This window comes from Panthera pardus, unplaced genomic scaffold, assembly GCF_024362965.1.
Source record: "Panthera pardus isolate Hobbes unplaced genomic scaffold, ASM2436296v1 HiC_scaffold_13, whole genome shotgun sequence".
Taxonomy (NCBI): domain Eukaryota; kingdom Metazoa; phylum Chordata; class Mammalia; order Carnivora; family Felidae; genus Panthera; species Panthera pardus.
This window is the reverse complement of record NW_026526688.1, coordinates 111,532,872-111,554,575: the sequence shown is the minus strand read 5'-3', so window position 1 is coordinate 111,554,575 and position 21,704 is coordinate 111,532,872. Positions and strand designations below refer to the sequence as shown.

At 35.5% G+C, this 21,704-nt stretch overlaps 1 long non-coding RNA gene across 1 annotated transcript in view; it reads right to left on the bottom strand.

The window, feature by feature from the left end:
* The window catches only part of LOC109248219 (uncharacterized), a 205,404-nt gene extending 183,927 nt beyond the window's left edge, over positions 1-21,477 (bottom strand). Inside the window, exon 1 of the long non-coding RNA XR_008421717.1 lies at positions 21,185-21,477. This is a non-coding gene — a long non-coding RNA (uncharacterized LOC109248219). The remainder of the gene's footprint in view (positions 1-21,184) is intronic.
* Between the last annotated feature and the right edge of the window lie 227 nt (positions 21,478-21,704).

Genomic DNA, 21,704 nt, shown 5'->3' with positions numbered 1-21,704 from the left:
TGAAATTTATTGTCAAATTGGTTTCCATACAACACCCAGTGTTCATCCCAACAGGTGCCCTCCTCAATGCCCATCACCTATTTTCCCCTCCCCACCACCCCCATCGACCTTCAGTTTATTCTCAGTATTTACGAGTGAGAAGAGAATTTTTAAAAGGAATAATGATTAAATGTGATTAACATTTTATCATTCATTTATATGTTTATATACAAAAAGGAATACCTAAATTATATTTAAATAGATGTATATGTATTCATATATTCAACAATCATTTATTAAGGCTTTATCAAGTACAAAGTACTAGGGATTCTGTAGCAATAGTAAGATAAATAAATTGCCATCTCTTCCCTCAAAAACTGTACAACCAATAGGAGAGCTGTACATACAAGCAAAACTCGTAACATGAAGGCTGTTAAACCTGCCACAGGTGAGACTGACACTGTGTTATTAGGGTTAATTTTTTCATTCAGTTTTTCAAGAAGCAATAAAGGGATTCCTCATAAGTACCTGACACTCTTCTGGGGATAGTGGATAGAGAGAACAAGACCAACAATAAGAAAATTAGTAACTTCACATGATTATCATAAATGCATGCAATCAATAATTGAAAAGAGGATTCTAGTAAGAGATAGGACTAGAAGATAGCTTGGTGTCCTATGATGGAGAGCCATGGAACTATTGAGGATCCATCACCTGCTTTGAAAAGAAAAATTGTTTTGGTTTATATTTCATAGGGACTAGCCATTCAAAGCCTTTTCCCTCTGTGAAATCCCATCTGCTGCATTGTTATCATACAGACTGTAATGCTTCTCTTACCATACATCATGCAATTATTTTACACCAAGGACTATAGCTATAGCTATATATGATCCTTTCTAGTTTCATCTTTTTCTGATCCCTCATAAAATACTGCTGTTTAAATATGTCCAAATATCAAGATTCCACAACTTCTGATATTATGGAAAAAGTCCATTTTTCTCTGACCAGAGCATGTGTGTGTGCCATGTTCACATTTATTTCACTTAAAACAAATAACCTTAAAAAATAGAGTACTGTTCAGCTGGAACATTCCCAGGTAGATGGCTAACTACTAGCTTCTCTGGCAGTAGTTCTGTCCTGAGGCAGACATATCTATAAGGTTCTCACAAAGAATCTTGCCTCCCAGGACTCATGAAAAGGCAATGAAAATCATGGCTGTTATTTCTGTACAAATAACTCACATAAAGGAAATGCCAGGGCACCCTCTATTATTAGAATAACTCCACATTCCAAAAAAGTTGCATTTACTGCAGTTTTAACTCTCTCAGTGCAATATATGCCTTGCTACTGCAATTCCAGACACAGCCCCCATATCTATATGGCATTTAAAGCTTTGCTCAATTATTCTTCCCCACTAGTTAATAAAGGAAATAATGGTAATTATTATCTCCATTTTCTCCAAAAGAGTAAACCAAAACTTAGGCAGGATAACATAAAGAATTGCAGATGAAGAACTCTAAACTAGGTCTTTGATTCTTAGTCCAATGTTCCTTCCATAATAACATAAAGCCTTTATAGTGATAAACTTGAAATCCTGGAAGGATAATTCCTTGCACTTGAATGCAAACTATAGATGTGCTGAGAAATGAGGCAATTTTTCCATACAGATCAAAATGGTAAAATATAGAGCCAAAGATTTATGAACTGTGATGTTAATGCCAAATCCTCTAATGCACACTCCTAAACACTCGGTGTTTATTTTACATGTAAAAGGAAACTCAGGATGACATTCAACACTATTTCCTTCATTGATAACATTTCACAAACCCAATTCTTTATTTTTTAAGATTTTACAATATTGATTAATAGTCTTAAATTAAAACCTGTTGTTATATATCACATAGCATTTGTATTGTTTATCTCATTTGATCTATACAAAAACTCTGAGTATTAGAAAATATGGCATAGGAAGATGAAGTGAAAGGTCACTAGACCAGCATTATTTTCACTACACTTTGCACTGTATGGGGTTTTCTGGTAGTGTTGAGACCAGGACTTTATCACAACTAATGCAGACAATTTGATCTACTTTGAAAAAGGCAAGGTCAAAGAGTAACTATTGGTAGAGTGAAGTAATACCAAGAGATTCTGAAAGTAAAATAAATGTCCTTGATTTTTGAAACTCCTTGATTTGGTTATGCTCCCATATCAAATGCTTCAATAATATCTAAATCCATTTCTGTCACTAAAGTACTGGTCGTGAGGAAGGCACTAGTTTTGATTCACCTGTGTATTTCTAGGACCAGCTTAAAGTCTGGAAATTATAGGTACTCCATAAATTCTTGGTAGATGAGTGAACAAATTAACTGTATAATGTTTTTATTTTTAAAATTTTTAAATAATGAGGGACACCTGGGTGGCTCAGTCAGTTAAGCATCTGACCCTTTCAGGTCATGATCTCATGGTTTGTGAGCTTGGGTCCCACACCAGACTCTCGGCTGTCAGTGCAGAGCCCACTTCCAATCCTCTGTCCCCCTCTTTCTCTGTCCCTCTCCCACTCGTGTGCTTGCTCTTTCTCTCTCTCTCTCTTTCAAAAGTAAATAAAATTTTTTTAAAAAATTAATAATGAAAAATTTTCATTTGGAGACATTAATCAACCTGAACAAAATAATCATGAGACTAAATTTAGCTGCCTAAAATAGACATACTACATCTTACCCATTCTTAACCTTCATGTTTTCAAAATAATCTAAATAAAGATTATTTTTACAGTGTTTATAGTGATTTTTAGATATGCTTTTTATTGTAAGTCATTAAAAGATCCCTGAATTCCTGCATGCCATTGAGACCATACTGATTCCTTAAGGAAAAGAAATTAGGATTTACTTGATTGTATAAGAGAAAAATAAATGAAAAATGGCAGATTTTTAGTTGGAGTGGAAGAATAAAGAGCATATGACCATAGCTTTTTAATTTACTCTTTACTCTTACACTGTTAGTGAAAATGCAAACTGGTGTAGCCACTCTCGAAAACAGTAGTGAGGTTGCTTAAAAAGTTAAAAATAGAACTACTCTATGATCCAGAAATTACTCTACTAGGTATTTACCCAAAGTTTACAAAAATACTGATTTGAAGGGATACATGCATCTCGATGTTTATAGCAGCATTATCAACAATAGCCAAATTAAAGAAAGAGCCCAAATGTCCACTAACTAATGAATGAATAAAGAAGATGTGGTGTATATATACAATGGAATATTACTCAGCAAACGAAAAGAATGAAATGTTGTCATTTGCAATGCCATGGATGGAGCTAAAGAGTATAATGCTTAGTGAAATAAGTCAGAGAAAGACAAGTACCATATGATTTCACTCATCTGTGGAATTTAAGAAATGAAACAGGGGTGCCTGGTTGGCTCAGTCAGTTGAGTGTCTGACCCTTGATTTTGGCTCAGGTCATGATTCCAGGGTCGTGGGATCAAGGCCCACATTAGGCTCTACGCTGACTGTGGAGCCTGGTTAAGATTCTCTCTCTCTCTCTCTCTCTCTCTCTCTCTCTCTCTCCCTCTGCCACTTTTCCCTGCTTGTGTGCTCTCTCTCACTTGCTCTCTTAAAAAAGATAATAATTAAGAAAAGTAAAAAAAAACTAAACAAAACAGATAAACATAAATATAAGGGGAAAAAAGAGAGAGGCAAACCCTGGAATAGACTCTTAAATACAGAGAACAAACTGAGAGTTACTGAAGGGGAAGTGGGCCAGGGAAATGGGCTGAATGGGTGATAGGTATTAAGGAGGGCACTTGTTGGGATGAGCACTGGATGTTATATGTAAGTGATGAATCACTAAATTCTACTCCTGAAACTAAAATTACACCATAAGTTAACTAACTAGAATTTAAATAAAAACTTGAAACTAAAAAAAAAAAAAAAAATACTCTTCCCTTGCATAAACTGCCAGACGACCTTTCCCTCACAATTACTAAGTGACTTTTCAACTTCAAACACCATTAAGATAGCCAGTGAGGAGATCTAGATCTACTCATTTTACTCTAAAAATAGCTTCACGGGATGAATGTGAAAGAAAAAGAAATTCGATATGTAACTGATACTATTTGGCTTTAAGTTAAGTTACATTATGTGTTAAAACTCACTTTTAAAGCTGAAAGAATGAATGAACCTGTGCTTTGCCTCCCAGGGCTTTCTTCCTAATTCATCACTGACAGTGGAGCCAGTGTAAGAACAATGTGACCGTAACAGTTACCAATGACTGAACTAGGTTTTGAACAATTGCTGGAAGTCTAGGGCAAGATTCTCTCCGAATAACAATCGCATTAAAATATCTGCACCAACTTTCCCAATCTTCTGCCCAAACTCCTTCAGTTCCTGAGAGAAGATCTGTACAGTTCTTTGAAGGACCTAGGAAGAGTTGCTCATCAGCTTGTGGATAGTCTAGTCACGCAGGCAGTGCTACAACCAGGACATTTTTAGCACACTAGCAAAACCCAATGCACATCCATCACCACATCTGAGTGGGATTGGCAAGGACAGCACCATTCTACTTGGGCAGCTGAATAGTTTTATGGAATCCGTATGGTAGGGAGTGTGATCTTTAGAGAGAATACATACACATGTGATTTTGCTAAAAACCAGGATAATATTAGTCACATAAGCTCCGTCACTGGTTTTCTACAGAATCCAAAGACTTAAAGAAAAGATTTAAAGAATAATGATGCTACCACTGACCTTTAGTTGCTGAATGTTTTATGTACTGTTTCTAATGATAATAATTGAATGTGAAGTGTATTTTTTATACATTTTTCATAGAAAAATATCTTCCAAGTTAAAAGTTGAAAGAAAAAGATGTGAATCTCTGTGAGAGGTATTAATTCCACTGATAATTAGATGAAGAAAGAAGGCAGACCAGAGCAAATGTTTTGAATGATTTAACACATCAAAGAAAATAATAATCTAAATTACCTAATTCTGAAATTGTTTCTTTTAGTATATGTGAGAGTAATAATCAAGAAGATTATAAAAATGATTTAGGAAAAGAAACAGTTTTCAAAGTTTAAGACAAAATTCTAATTATGTCAGTTATCTTGACATACAAATTTATAGGTGAGTTAGTAGGACACAGTGTATATCATGAGTGAGATATGACATCACAATCACCTACTGTGATTTACATCATATTAAGAGTTTAACATTTCAATGAAACCATGGTCAAAAAAACATAGATGCTAAGAGAGGTAGGCACTCAAATATAGCCAATAACCATCAAATATAACCAATAGAGGATCAACCAGCAAGCCATCAATATATTTGACTAACTGCCTGCTTCTCTCTTCAAATGCTAATCTACTTGAGAACCACCCTTTTCCTCAGATGCTGGAAAGCCAGTTAATGTATAGCTGTAATTTAGCATTTCCACATGTTCCCAAGGTCTCGTGTTTCCTCTTCTGAATAGAAACACAGATAGACAGACTGGCAGACTGGCAGTCACACCCTTTCCACAGTTTTGGAAAGAAATTTAGAACAGTGGTTACCAAATGAAACTCAGTAAGTTCCTTCAGTGTTTAATGAAATGAGAAAAAAGAAAAGAAAAAAAGGACAACATAGTGAATTTTAAATAAAATGTAATCTCTGTTTTGGCAATTTGTGCTTTTTCTTTGTTAAAATACCCTTTGAATAATCAAGAGATGTTATAAAGAATGATAGCTGCTTAATTTTTTTCCTTTATCTTGATAAAATAAAAATCTTAAAACTATTCTGCCTGATCCCCCAGCTTTACCTTATTCTTACTAGTTTCTCTAAGCGAAAGTATTAAAACAACTGGTTCAGCATTTCACATGGAAATAAATGTGTTACTCGTTGAAAAATGTGGTTAATTCATATCATTATTCTAGTACACATAGCCTTTTCTGTACATAATCCATATACTCTTCTAGTACTGTAAAAGCCCTAAATTGTGTTTTTGTGAAATGGTTTCTGACTGTGTATCCACGTGTGTTTTTGCCTGTCTCTTTCTATTTCCCTTTTTCTTCTATTTCCTCTCTCCTGCATCTGACTTCTCCAAGCATCTGCCATGTTTTCATAGACTATTATTAAACAATTGTCCAAACTTCTGAATCTGGGCTTTTCTTGCTTAGAACAGCTAAACGTCCTGATGAGAAAAGAAGGCACACATATTTTAAATCAAATGCACTCTAAATAAAGTTCTGGATCCCTTATTAGTAATTAGAGCTGGGGTCTGAGTTTGAATTGAGACAATGAAGTACATGCAGCAAAAGTGAAAGGGAGTTACCACCTCCATAAATCAGTGTTTCCAAAGATTTGAGACCACCATTCATAGTGAGAAATTCATTTCATATGAGGACCCAGAAAGCACATTAACATAGACATAACTAAACATCCACAATTGAAGTTAAAGTCTCATGAAACAAAACTTATCCTCCTTTAGTGCAGTGCACTCATGTTTTTTATTCTATCATTTTTTTAAGCTGACCACAATGCCACATTGATTTCATGACCCACTAACATGTCATGGCTCATAGTTTGAAAATTATTGCCACAAAGCACACATCATAAGGTTGCTATTAAATTTCATAGGAATATAAAGTTTAAAACAATTAATTTCCTTTAAATCAATATAAAACTAGCAACCTAGCTGTACCAAATAATTTTCAAGTGTGCGGCCTTTGAATCTGAAGGAAAGAAACATATTTTTATCTCACCTGTCTCAATTTCCATTTCATCCACTCTGATTGGCTCTATCTCAACAATCCTTGGTTCTTCTCCAAATAATTTTTTTTAATTAGCAGAAGCAGAGGGGAGGAAAGATAAATAAAAATGTTTTATTTTTAAAAGTAAACTTTGAGGATCCCATTTTTAGCATTGTTAAGCAATATATTGGCTTAAGATTCTGAATTATATGTATAAAGCTCTGAACACATGTCCTTTAAGAAATTACTAAAGAAATGGAAGTTATTTTAGGTTTCCTATTTCAACTTTATACAATAAATTCTCTGCAGGTTTTCTGATTCCTTTTCAAATAAATAAAGGTAGGTAATATTCTAAGTCGTTATGTATACATGGATGTATAGGTGTGCATGTATTCATGGACACTCAGACCCTTACTAAGGCAAAGAGACCAGTCTTTGGAATCTAAAGATACGTAGTACTTCAAGTTCTGCTTCCAACTTTTCCACCACTGTGTAATTTTTAGAATTTCTTCTAAAATTTCCTCCTCTGCAAATGGAGTAATAATCACACCTGCCTCACAAGCTATTGTCAGGAACAAATTACATAAAGTAAGCAAAAAGCAAAGTGCTATTAAATTTTTCATTTTATAATAAATTTAGGTAATAATCTGTTTGGTTGATTCCATGCTTGGAGGGGAAAACAAACTAGAATTAGCTTCATAGACTATTTGAATTGATTTCTATGCATGATTCTAATCTGATAATTCATTTAATGCATGTAAGTAGAGAAAAAGAACCCCTTTAAGACAAGGAAATTAGAGAAAAGATTAATAATACAGTTGAGTTTAGAAGAATATCAAGTTCTGTACTTACTTCCTATAATATTTAGACATTTGAACCTGACCATCAAGTGACTGCTACCAAGAGAGGCACCCACATTCTGAAAAACTTCAAATTAGTTTCTCTTGAAAAAAGAGACAAACCAGAAAACACAGTCAACTATAGAGAACAAACTGATGGCTACCATAGGGGAAATAGGTGAAGGGGATTAACAGGATACTTATCATGATGAGCACTGAGTAATGTATAGAATTGTTGAATCATTATATTGTACACCTGAAACTAATATAACACTGTACGTTAACTGCACTGGAGTTAATTTTTTTTGTCTTTTTTATTTGTTTTGACAGATAAAATGTGTATGAAAGTGAGGGGGGGCAGAAAGAGAGGAAGAGAGAAAATCCCAAGCAGGCTACACACTGTCAGCATAGAGCCCTGATGCAGAGCACGATCTCATGAACAATGAGATTATGACCTGAGCCAAAATCAAGGGTCTCAGGCTTAACTGACTGAGCCACAGAGCCCTTAAAATTTAATTTTTTTTTATTAGTCTCTCTTGGCTGCTTTAAATTAACAATGAAATTAATAATCAGGTAGAAAACTCCAACCTGTGGACTATGTTCTCTAGGCCACACCAGACATCAGCAAGCTATGGCCCAAAGGTCAAATCCAATCCACCGCCTGTTCATTTATGGCTGTGAGCTAAGAATGGTTTTACATTTATAAATGATTGGAGAAGAGGATTAAAAGAAAAAAATATTTTTTGTGACAATGAAAATTATATGAAATTCAAATTTCAGTGCCCATAAATAAAATTTAATTTGAACACAGTATAGGTCATTTGTTAATGTATTGTCTCTGGCTAATATCATTCTACAACAACAGAGCTTAATAGCTGCAATAGAGACCATATGGCCTCTAAAGCCTCAAATAAATATTTATTATTTGGTTTCTTACACTTTGCCAATCCTGAACTATACAGTAACAAAATAAATGCAGACACAAAATGTGAATGATACTTATTAGCTCCATAATTAATCCAACATAGTTATTTTAAAATATAGCAAAGATCATTCTTAACCATAATAAATATTTTATGTTTTATATAAAGAGTTTGCATATTTCAAAATGAACTACATAACCTGTTTCTGAATAGTGATGTGGTGTTTTGTTTCAAAACCTAGTTTTTTATATATATATATACATATATATATATATATGTATATATATATATGGTTTTTATTCACCAACAGTTTATAGTATACACCCAGGCAATGAGATTAAATTGTATTACTATATTGAAATAGATGGCAGTTTATGATAAAGCCCCAAACACTGTCTTCAATAGGACTTAAATCTATCATCATAAATGAAAATTCAGCATTCCCCAAAATCAAACTAACTCTTATTAAGTAGCATTTCATTAAATTTCCAGGAATATAAAAACCACTGATTTCAACAGAAGGTAAGCACTAGCATTGGAAAAGGTGAGAGAATTCTATATACATTCAACAGTGCCATTTAAATTGACACTAACAGATAACGACTTCTTATTTATTATTGGCTGGCAAGTATTTAAACAAAACAGTTAAAACACCAGCCAGACCAAGGAATTCCAGAGGACCTATGATTCAAAAAACAATGTTGAACAGGAACATTCAGAATTTGCTTCTTCTAAATCTCAAGTATTTTACAATATTTATCAAAGAATGAATCCTCACTAAATACTGATTTAATTTTCAAAACTGACAAGAAGAAATATTCAGGTAAAAGTGTAAAGTATTACATAAATTATAATATGCAATATTTGACCTTCATAGTATATATCAGTATTTTCTGCAATAGAGGGTAACCCATCCCTCTCCCCCACCCACAATACAACACATTGGAGTGTGAAAAGAAAATATTATAAAAGTCCTACTTCCAGGGCACCTGAGTGGCTCAGTCACTTAAGCATCTGACTTCAGCTGATGTCATGATATCATAGTTCATGGGTTTGAGCCCTGCATCAGGCTTTATGCTGATAGTTTGGAGCCTGGAGCTTTGGATTCTATGTCTCACTCTATCTCTGTCCCTCCCCTTCTTGTGCTCTGTCTCTCTCTCTCAAAAATAAATAAACACTTAAAAAATTTAAATGAAGAAAGTCTATTTCCACTTTTGGCTAACTTTTTATGACATACATTAATATAATAATACTTGTATGTAGTTCAAAAATGAGTAAATGTACCTATAATGATGGTGTATCATGAGAATGTTTTACTTACAGGTACACATCACCAAAATTAACTGGAAACTATTGAACTAACTTACTCTGCCAATATCTCTGATGAACACAGATGCAAAAATCTTCAACAAAATATTACCAAACCAAATTCAACAATACATTTAAAAAAAATCACACAACATGATCAGGTGGGATTTATTGCAGGGTTGCAAGGCTGGCTCAACACCTACAAACCAGTCAGTATGGTATGTCACATTAACCAAATGAAGGGTAGAGAGAGGAGCCAAGATGGTGCAACAGCATGGAAGTTTTTTTTTGCATCTCTCATCCCTGTGATACAGTCAGATCAACACTAAACCATCCTGCACACCTAGAAAACTGATTTCAGTATTAACACAACAATCTACACAACCTGAACCAGCAGGTATGTGGTGCAGAGAGGTGAACTGGGGGAGAGAGAAGCCACAGAGGGCAGGGAGCTGTTTTTGCTTGTGGAGAGAGGATGGAGATGGGGGGCGAGGGGGGGGTTGGAGAGTACAAAAGCAGCTGGAGAGAAAAGAAAGAGTATGCAAGGGACTGAACAAAAAAAGGATAAAGAAGAAAGGAGAGGGTTTAAATTCCATTAAGTCTCTATAAACAGGAGGAGTGCACAATTGGAAACTCCACAGCTTGATACCTGGAGGTGCTCTGGTGGGAAGGGTGAATTCCCAGTAGCAGAGAGTGAGGTCAGAGGGGTCCTTGGGCCACAGGGAGCCAGGCAGTTCCCCTGGAGGGAGGACATTTGGTAGAGGCTGTGCAGCCACCCCATGGACAAAGGTCCCAGCAGACCCTGGAAAAAAACCACATTCACTGGTGTTGGAACAAGGATGTTAAGGGGAAAGCCTGGTACTAGATGTTTGCTGTGATTTTCCATAATCCCTGAAATGCTGCTGCTACATGATTGCATGAACTTTTTCTGGGGCAGGCTGGCACCCAGCCACAGGCTCTGGGCATTGGCAGCAGCATGGTCCCATGAATGTTCCTGGGTGCTGCTGGCACCTGGCCATTGCTAGGTAGGACCCTCCCCTAGAAGATCTGAGCAGGTCAAAGCTGAAGTCCCTCAGAAGTGAGGGGATGGGAAACAGCCCCATCTGAGATATAAGTAAGGAGGGAGGTGCCGCCTGGCAACTTGATGGCTTGATCATGGACAGTGTAAAAGTCAGGAGTTGATAGGAGCCAGAGATAAAGGAGGGGTATCCAATAGCTGGTCAGGGAAAGCAGAGTTCTGATACTAGAGATTGTGTAGCTGGGTGAAGCCATTTTCACTCCTCCCATGCATACACATACACACCTACGTGTACCACTACAATCCACCCCAGTAAGCTAAGCAGTGCCATCTAGAGGAGAATGGAGCCATTACACTAAGCCCCACCCAACCGGGCCAACCTTGCTCCTCAGGAATACCACCAGTCTCTCTGCCTGCTTAGGTTACAGACTATAAAGCGCTTCATAGTTTGATTTCCAGGGGAAACTGATGTAATTTCCATTGTATTTCAGTCTGTTTGCTGGTCCATCTATTCAATGTTTTTTAATTTTCTTTTCTTATTCTTGAATACAGAAAGAAAAAAATGTTTATTTTCCATTTTTATCAAAAATATTTTTCTCTAATTTTGATCTACTATATTTTTTACATTTTTTGTAAATTTTTCAACTTCTATTTTACTTCCACCATTTCATTTTATTCTATTTCATTGAATTCAGCTTTTCAAACTTTCAAACATTTTCCTTTTTTTTAATTCTTTTCCTATCTTTCCCTTTTTACTCTAATATATCAAGCTCCTTTCAACAACCAGACCAAAACACACCTAGGATCTAACATCCTTTATTTGATTTTTTGTGTGTTGTTTTTAATGTTTTAATTTTAATTTTTTTGACCTTATTAATTCCTTTTCTTCCTTCAAAATGATGAAATTAAGGAATTCACCCCAAAAGAAACAACAGGAAGAAATGACAGCCAGAGACTTAATCAACACAGATACAAGCAAGATGTCTGAACCAGAATTTAGATTCATGATATTAAGAATACTAGCTGGGGCTGAAAACAGATTATAATCACTTTCTGTGGAGACAAAAGCTAGTCAGGATGAAATAAAAAATGTTGTAACTGAGCTGCAATCTCAAGTGGATGCCACAGCATCAAGAATGGATGACACAGAGCAGTGAATCAGCCATATAGAGGACAAACTTATGGAGAACAATGAAGCAGAAAAAAAAAGAAGGAGAGTAAGGCAAAAGAGCATGATTGAAGAATTAGAGAAATCAGTGACTCATTAAAAAGGAACAACATCAGAATCATAAGGGTCCCAGAAGATGAAGAGCAAGAGAAAGGGATATAAGGGTTATGTGAGCAAATCATAATGGAAAACTTTCCTAACGTGGGGAAAGACAAAGACATCAAATCCAGGAAGCACAGAGAATTCCCATTAGAGTCAACAAAAACTGACTATCAACAAGGCATATCATAGTCAAATTCACAAAATCTTTAGGTAAGGAAAGAATCATGAAAGCAGCGAGGGAAAAAAAGTCCTTCACCTACAAGGGAAGACAGATCAGGTTTGCAGCAGACCTATCCACAGAAACTTGGCAGGCCAGAAAGGAGTGGCAGGATATATTCAGTGTGCTGAATCTGAAAAATATGCAGCCAAGAATTCTTTATCCAGGAAGGCTATCATTCAAAATAGATATATTAAAAGTTTCCCAGACAAACAAAAACTAAAGGAGTTCATGACCACTAAACCATCCCTGCAAGAAATTTTAAGGGGGACTTTCTGAGGGGAGAAAATATGAAAAAAAAATACCAAAAGCAACAAAGACTAGAAAGGACCAGATAACACCACCAGAAACTCCAACTCTACAAGAAATATAATGGCAATAAATTCATATCTTTCAGTACTCACTCTAAATGTCAATGGACTAAATGCTCCAATCAAAAGACATAGGGTAACAGAATGGATAAGAAACAAGATCCATCTATATGCTGTTCACAAGAGACCCACTTTAGACCCAAAGACACCTTCAGATTGAAAGTAAGGGGATGGAAAACCATCTATCATGCTAATGGTCAACAAAAGAAAGCCAGAGTAGCCATACAATATAGACTTTAAAATAAAGACTGTAACAAGAGATGACGAAGGGAATTATGTCATAATTAAGGGGTCTATCCACCAAGATCTAGCAATTGTAAACATTTATGCTCCAAATGTGAGAGCACCCAAATATATAAATGAATTAATCACAAACAAAGAAATTCATTGATAATAATACCATTATAGTAGGGGACTTCAACACCCCACTTACAACAATGGACAGATCATCTAAACAGAAAATCAACAAGGAAACAATGGCTTTGAATGACACATTAAACTGGATGGTCTTAACAGGTATATTCATAACATTTCATCCTAAAGTAGCAGAATACATATTATTCTCCAGTGCACATGGAATGTTCTCCAGGATAGATAACATACTGGGACATAAATCAGCCCTCAACAAGTACAAAAAGATCGAGATCATACCATGCATATTTTCAGACCACAATGCTATGAAACTCAAAATCAACCACAAGAAAAAATTTGGAAATAGAACAGATACTTGGAGACCAGAGACCATCCTTCTAAAGAGTGAATGGGCTAGCCAAGAGGTTAAAGAGGAAATTAAAAAGTACATAAAAGCCAATGAAAGTGATAACACCACAGCCCAAAACCTGTGGGACACAACAAAGGTAGTCATAAGAGGGAAGTATATAGCAATCCAGGACTTCCTAAAGAAGGAAGAAAAGTCTCAGATACACAATCTAACCTTACACCTTAAGGAGCTGGAAAAAGAACAGCAAATAAAACCCAAAACCAGCAGAACACAGGAAATAAAGATTAGAAAAGAAATCAATGCTATTGAAACCAAAAACTCAATAGAACAGATCAATGAAACCAGAAGCTGTCAATTCTTTGAAAGAATTGACAAAATTGATAAACCCCTAGCCAATTCGATCAAAAAGAAAAGACATAAATAAATAAAATCAAGGATGAAAGAAGAAAGATCACAAAAAATACAGCAGAAATACAAACAAGAAGAAGAGACTATTACAAGCAATTACACGCCAATAAAATGGGCAAACTGGAAGAAATGCACAAATTCCTAGAAACATATAAACTACAAAAATTGAAACAGGAAGAAATAGAAAATATGAACAGACCCATAACCCATAAAGAAATTTAATTAGTAATCAACAATCTCCCAAAAAACAAGAGTCCAGGGCCAGATGGCTTTCCAGGGGAATTCTACCAAACATTTAAAAATGGGTTAACACCCATTCTCTTGAAGTTGTCCCCCAAAAATAGAAATGGAATGTCCCAAAAAAATAGAAGCCTCCAAACTCTTTCTATAAAGCCAGCATTACCTTGATTCCAAAACCAAAGACCCCACTAAAAAGGAGAACTATAAACCAATTTCCCTGATGAACATGGATGCAAAAATCCTCAACAAGATACTAGCCAACTGGATCCAACAATACATTAAAAAAATTATTCACCACGACCAAGTGGGATTTATACCTGGGATGCAGGGCTGGTTCAATATCTGGTTCAATTTCAATGTGATCCATCACATCAGTAAAAGAAAGGACAATAACCACATGATCCTCTCAATAGATGCAGAGAAAGCATTTGACAAAATACAGCATCCTTTCTTGATAAAAACCCTTAAGAAAGTAGGGATAGAAAGATTATATCTCGAGATCAAAAAGCCATATATGAAAGACCCACTGCTAATATCATCCTCAATGGAGAAAAACTGAGAGCTTTTCCCCTAAAGTCAGGAACAAGACAGGGATGTCCACTCTTGTCACTGTTGTTCAACACAGTATTGGAAGCCTTAGCCTCAGCAATCAGAGTACACAAAGAAATAAAAGGCATCCAAACTGGCCAGGAGGAGGTTAAAATTTCACTCTTTGCAGATGACATGATAGTCTATATGGAAAACCCAAAAGATTCCACCAATAAACTGCTAGAACTGATCCACGCATTCAGAAAAGTTGTAGGATATAAAATCAGTGCACAGAAATCAGTTGCATTCCTATACACCAAAAGTGAAGCAACAGAAAGAGAAATCAAGGAATCTATTGATTCCAATTATAATTGCACCAAAACCCATAAAACACCTAGGAATAAAACTAACCAAAGAGGTGAAAAATTTATACACTGAAAACTATAGAAAGCTTATGAAAGAAATTGAAGAAGACACAAAAAAATGGAAAAATATTCCATGCTCCTGGATAGGAAGAACAAATATTGTTAAAAAGTCAACACTACCCAAAGCAATCTGCATATTCAATGCAATACCCATCCCAGCATTCTTCACAGAGCTAGAACAAATAATCCTAAAATTTGTATGGAACCAGAAAGGACCCCGAATAGCCATAGCAATCTTGGAAAAGAAAACTAACGGGGGAGGCATCACAATCCCAGACTTCAAGCTGTATTACAAAGCTGTAATCATCAAGACAGTAAGGTACTGGCATAAGAACAGACACTCAGATCAATGGAACAGAATAAAGAATCCACAAATGGACTCACAAACGTATGGGCAACTAATCTTTGACAAAGCAGGAAAGAATATCCAGTGGAATAAAGACAGTCTTTTCAGCAAGTGGTGCTGGGAAAACTGGACAGCAACATGCAGAAGAAAGAAACTGGACCACTTTCTTACACCATACACAAAAATAAACCCAAAATGCATGACAGACCTAAATGTAAAACAGGAAGCCATCAAAATCCTTGAGTAGAAAGCAGGCGAAAAACTCTTTGACCTCAGCCACAGCAACTTCTTACTCAACACGTCTCCAGAGGCAAGGAAAACCCAAGCAAAAATGAACTATTGGGACCTCATCAAAATAAAAACCTTCTGCAGAGTGAAAGAAACAATTAGCAAAACTAAAAGGCTACTGATAGAATGGGGGAAGATATTTGCAAATGACATATCAGATAAAGGGTTAGTATCCAAAATCTATAGAGAAATTATCAAACTCAACACCCAAAAATACAATCTAGTGAAGACATGGGCAAAAGAGAGGAATAGACACTTCTCTAAAGAAGACATCCAGATGGCCAACTGATACAGGAAAAAATGCTCAACATCACTCATCATGAGGGAAATACAAATCAAAACCACAATGAGATACAACCTCACACCTGTCAGAATGGCTAACATTAACACCTCAGGCAACAACAGATGTTGGTGAGGATGCAGAGAAAGAGGATCTCTTTTGCATTTTTGGTGGGAATGCAAACTGGTGCAGCTACTCTGGAAGGAGGTTCCTCAAGAAATTAAAAATAGAACTACTCTATGACACAGCAATTGCTATATCCAAGGGATATAGGTATGCTCTTTGAAGGGGCACCTGCACCCCAATGTTTATAGCAGCACGATCAACAATAGCCAAAATATGAAAAGAGTCTAAATGTCCATTGACAGATGAATGGATAAAGAAGATGTGATACACACACACACACACACACACACACACACACACACACATATATATATATATATATATATATATATATATATATATATACATAATGGAGTATTACTCAGCAATCAAAAAGAATGAAATCTTGCTATTTGCAACTACATGGATGGAACTAGAGGGTCTTATGTTAAGTGGAATTAGTCAGTCTGAAAAAGACAAATATCATATGACTTCACCCATATGAGGACTTTAAGATACAACACAGATGGGACATAAGGGAAAGGAAGCAAAAGTAATATAAAAACAGGGATGGGGATGAAACATAAGAGACTTTTAAATATAAAGGACAAACAGAGGGTTGCTGGAGGGGTTGTGGGAGGGGGGATGTGTTAAATGGGTAAGGGGCATTAAGGAATCTACTCCTGAAATCATTGTTGCACCATATGCTAACTAACTTGGATGTAAATTTAAAATATAAATAAATTATTAGTAATAAAAAATGGATAAAAATCATTTGACCATCTTAAAAATGCATAAAAAGCATTTGCCAAGGGGTGCTTGGGTAGCTCAGTCAGTTGAAAGTCAGAATCTTGATTTTGGCTCAGTCATAATCTCATTGTTATGGAATCAAGCCCCATGTCAGACTCTGCAATAAACATGGAGCCTTCTTGGGGCTCTCTCTCCCTCTGTTTCTGCCCCTCCCCTGCTCATGCTCTCTTTGTCTCTCTGTCTCTCAAAAGCAAATATATATATTTTTAAAAGCATTTGACAAAGTTTAACATCCAATTATGATTTTAAAAAAACTCTCCACAAAGTGGGTAGGAAGAGAATGTACCTTAACATAATAAATGCCATATATGAAAAGGCCACAACTAATATCACACTCAATAGTGAAAAAGTGTTTCTTCCAAGACCAAGATAAAAACTAGGATGCTCACTCTCACCACTTTTAGTCAACATAATTAAAAGTTGAAGGATACAAAATCAATACACACAAAAATAACAAACTATCAGAGAAGTTAAGAAGAAAAATCTCATTAACAATTGAATCAAAAAGAATAAATCACCTAAGAATGAATTTAACCAAGGAGGTAAAAGACCTGCATACTGAAAGCTATAAAGCATTAAGGAAAAAAAATTGAATGGAATAGAATAGAAAGCCCAGAAATAGGCCCACAAATATTTAGTCAATAAATATACAACAAAGAAGTCAAGAATATGCAATAGGGAAAGGACAGTCTCTTCAATAAATCATGATGAAAAAACTGGTAAGCCTTATGCAAAAGAGTGTAACTGGACCACTATCTAATAGTATTTACAAAAATTAACAGATTAAAAAATGAATTAAAGACTTGAACACAAAACCTGAAACCATAAAACTCCTAGAAGAAAACATAGGTGGTAAGCAACTTGACATAGGTCTTGGTGATGAATTTTTTAAATCTGATGCCAAAAGTAAAGGCAACCAAAGTTCAAATAAATATGAGAGGCTACATCAAACTAAAATCTGCACAGAAAATGAAGCCATTAATAAAATTAAAACCATTAATAAAAAGCCATGTTGCACATGAAAAGATGTTCAACATCTTTAACCATAAGAAAATGCAAATCATGTGTGAGATATCTCCTCACACATGTTATAATGGCTATCATCAAAGTCAGGAAATAATAAGTGTTAGCAAGGATGTAAAGAAAAGGGAACTCTTGTGCATGGCTGATGGGAATGAAAATTGGGCAGCCACTATGGAAAACAGTGAAGACTTTTCTGCAAAAAATTAAAAGTAGGTCTTACCACATGATCCAGCAATTCCAATTCTGGGTATTTATCAGAAGGAAATTAAAACACTAACTCAAAAAATGTATGTAACTGCATGTTTATAGCAGCATTATTTCCAATAGTCAAAATATGGAAACAACCTGCATGTCTATCAATGAATGGATAAAGAAATTGTGGTACACACACACACACACACACACACACACACACACACACACACAGAGGGATATTATTCAGCAGTAAAAAATAATGAAATATTACCATTTGCAATAACATGGATAGACCTCAAGGGCATTGTGCTAAGTGAAATAAGTCAGACAGAGAAAGACAAATACTGTATGATCTCTCTCACATATGGAATTTGAGGTGGGAGGGAAACAAGATCATAGATATAGAGAACAGACTGGTGGTTGCCATAGGTGAGGATTGGGAGGTGGGAGAAATGGGTGAAGGAGGTCAAAGGTAAAAAAAAAATAAATAAAAATTAAAGATAAAAAATACAAATAAAAATAAATTACTCTGGTTTGGTACTTAAGTATAATTATAATAATTTAAAGATTTCAGATAATAAGCTATGCTAAATATCTTACAGAAAATGTTTGGTTTCTCCAACATTCAACTGTGGCATCTAAAAATTGTTGCCCCCTATAAGTAAGCCAGGCTCCTTAAGAAGTGGCTGGGTAGCAAGTATACAGGATGAGTCTTGTACACAAGTAAGAAAGCTGTCAGAACCCATTGAGGGTATGTCCAAAAGACTCAGAATCCAAGAGAGATTTCTTGGGACAGTAAAACAGGCTTGGGACAATACAGGTATCCATGTGGATAATAACTGTAACAGACTGCCTGTTTAAATTCACATGTATTGGTCACTTTTTGAGGATGCTAGGAAACTGACTCATTTTGAAACCTGCTAAATTAAAAAAGAAAATGATGTATTTATCCTATCTTTCATTTAAAAAAGTACATAAAGCATTTGTAGGTGAAATAAAAGATAGGTGACATTGTGGACTTGAAGTAAAAAACAGCAGCTTTTCCTAACCAATGTCATAACTTCTAATCTTGTCCTCAGTATAGAAATACTCAACTGAAAGAAATATAGCATTATTTTTCCCAAGGAGTTTAGATTTTGATGCCCTGACTGGTTGATTTTGTAAAGACGAATGATTCCGCTACCTAATTTAAAACCTCTTGGAATCTATAGCTCAAATCAATCCTTTATAGATGGTTAAAGTGAAGAAGTTTTAATAAAATTGTCTTTCTTTTCAATGGTTAATCCTTAAGACCTGAAAAATCCTGTTGAGCTGATACTGTGTCTTTCTTTCTTCTTCTTTTTTTTTCCTGCCAGTAGAAATGAAGCCAAATAAAATACCCTATTCCACAGTTCCCTTCAAGGATATGAATGAGGCTGAAAGTGTCCTGGCTTTGCCTTCTAAGCTGGATAAAATCCCTATAGCCATTTGCTTATCTCAGAGGGATGGGAGAGCTCCTTTAAATTATATTTTATGTGGTATGCCCCATATTTTAAGAACTCTCTGGGCAACAGTAAAAAATCTCATTCCTTAAAGTGGTGCATTGAAAATACTTGCCCATTTCCCCTTTTGTGTGCTTTTCCATACACTCAACATGTATTTCTCCTGCCACTGTCTGTGAGCCCTTAGAGATGAAGACACGATGTTTTAGTCACAGGACAACAGAATCAGGGAAATGAGTTATAAATGATAACACCATATTGATTTTTTTTTAAAAAATCACTCTTTCCTTTTTCATTTTCCATACTGCTCACTCTATATACCACTTAAGAGAAAAATAATCTCAGTCACTTAAAATTGGGTGCACTAATTTCATATTTTAATTTTTCTATTTAGCAGTTACTTCTGTTTATGACTTAAAACCTCTGAGGCTCAGTTGTCTTATCTGTTCACAGGGAATCATCATCACCATCATCACCTGTATCAAACTGCAAAACTGAAACTGGGAAACATAAATATAAATTTGCTTGTACAACAAATATGGAGTATGAACTGTCAGCAGAATCATCATGAAAGCTCATATGAGGAATAAAAAAGTACGAGCTCTTATATATTCCACAATATTTATGTGCCACAATATTTATCCACTTAAGCACCTTACATATATTACCATATTGGATTGTCACCAAAACAGTGAGATATGTGTTGGTATCCTCACTTTACTAATCAGGAAACTGAGGCAGAGAAACTAAGTAACTTGAAAGGCATATATGGAATGAGTCGCCCAGGATTCAATGTGAATCTAGATCTACCTCACTCCACAATCAGACTCTCAACTCTTACATTATACTGCACTTCTATACAACCAGGAGGTGGGGGGATGAGAGAGAGAGAGAGAGAGAGAGAGAGAGAGAGAGAGAGCAAAAAATAAATTAAAAATAGCAAATGACATTTTTTTTAAATTGTAAGCAACAGATATGCTGAAACAAATGGTACATCAATACATGAAAAAATTATATACATAAAGCTTCCTTAATAAAGTATTGCTTAATTTTGCTAAGCAGATAATTTTGTAATAAATTGAACTGTATCCATCATGTGTGATTCCTTAATAATATCTTTTACTCGATTAAAGTAAAGATACTATTTTCTTGCCTGCTCTGCAGGGATTATTTCAAGTGCCTTAAAATCCCTATATCCCTGAAAGCCTTTTTGATACAGACACAGTTAATCCTCTTATAGTCAACCTAACCTGAATTTAGAAAAAACGATTTTCAGAGTTTCTCCAAAAATACCATAGGAAGCTTATAATCCTCCATCAGCATCATCAAAGCGCAGAGATATTGGCTGCACACGCACACAATGGAAGGGCCAGGCTTTGCCCTTCCAGCTCTCTGCTTCCCTGTCCACTTTGATCTTCCACTGCCCTTTCTCCTATGTTTTTTTTTAATTTGGACACTTCCCCCAACAACAATCATCGAATTATTTGTGAAGCTCATCTCATATTTGGACTTTTAGCTCAACTCCTCTATTTCTGCTCCTGGCAAAACAAATTTTTAACAGGGCACAGTTATCTAAATATCACTTCACTGTTAAACACATGATCCATTTCAAGTATACTCTTGACAAAGTGGAGAATTGAGATATCATCCTGTGAGTTTAATAATCCTAAGGCTTGCTTGACATACCTGAAACATAAGTTAATGTTTCTTATGTTAGTTCCTTTCTTCTTCTCCAGTACATCAGAGCACTGTCCTCCAAGAGGGAAGAAGAGGAAAACATTGCTTTCTTTAGAGCGGTAGCTTGATGCCAGGGATATGCACCTACAATACTCCATCCAAATTCCAGAGGCAGGCCAGTTCGTGCTCCGTGTTGTTAGGAAACTCTCCTAGCCTACGTTTCTCTGGCATGATAGGCTTATCCCCAGGTGACTGTTGGAGAGCATTCACCTGAAACTGACTGAGCCCACAGTGTAAACGGATTCACTTCATCTGAGGATTAGTAAAAATAAGTCCATTTTTCCAGATCCAGCTGAAATCCCATCTATAAAGCTTTCTTTAATCACTAAAATCCACAGCAATCCTATGGAACTTATTGTCTGTATAATTCATAAAGAACCCAAAAATGTTTTTAGAATTGGTATTTAACACTTTCTTGGTTATAGAGCAGTTTCCTCTTGTTGGCATTTAGTAAAGAATTGAGTAAAGC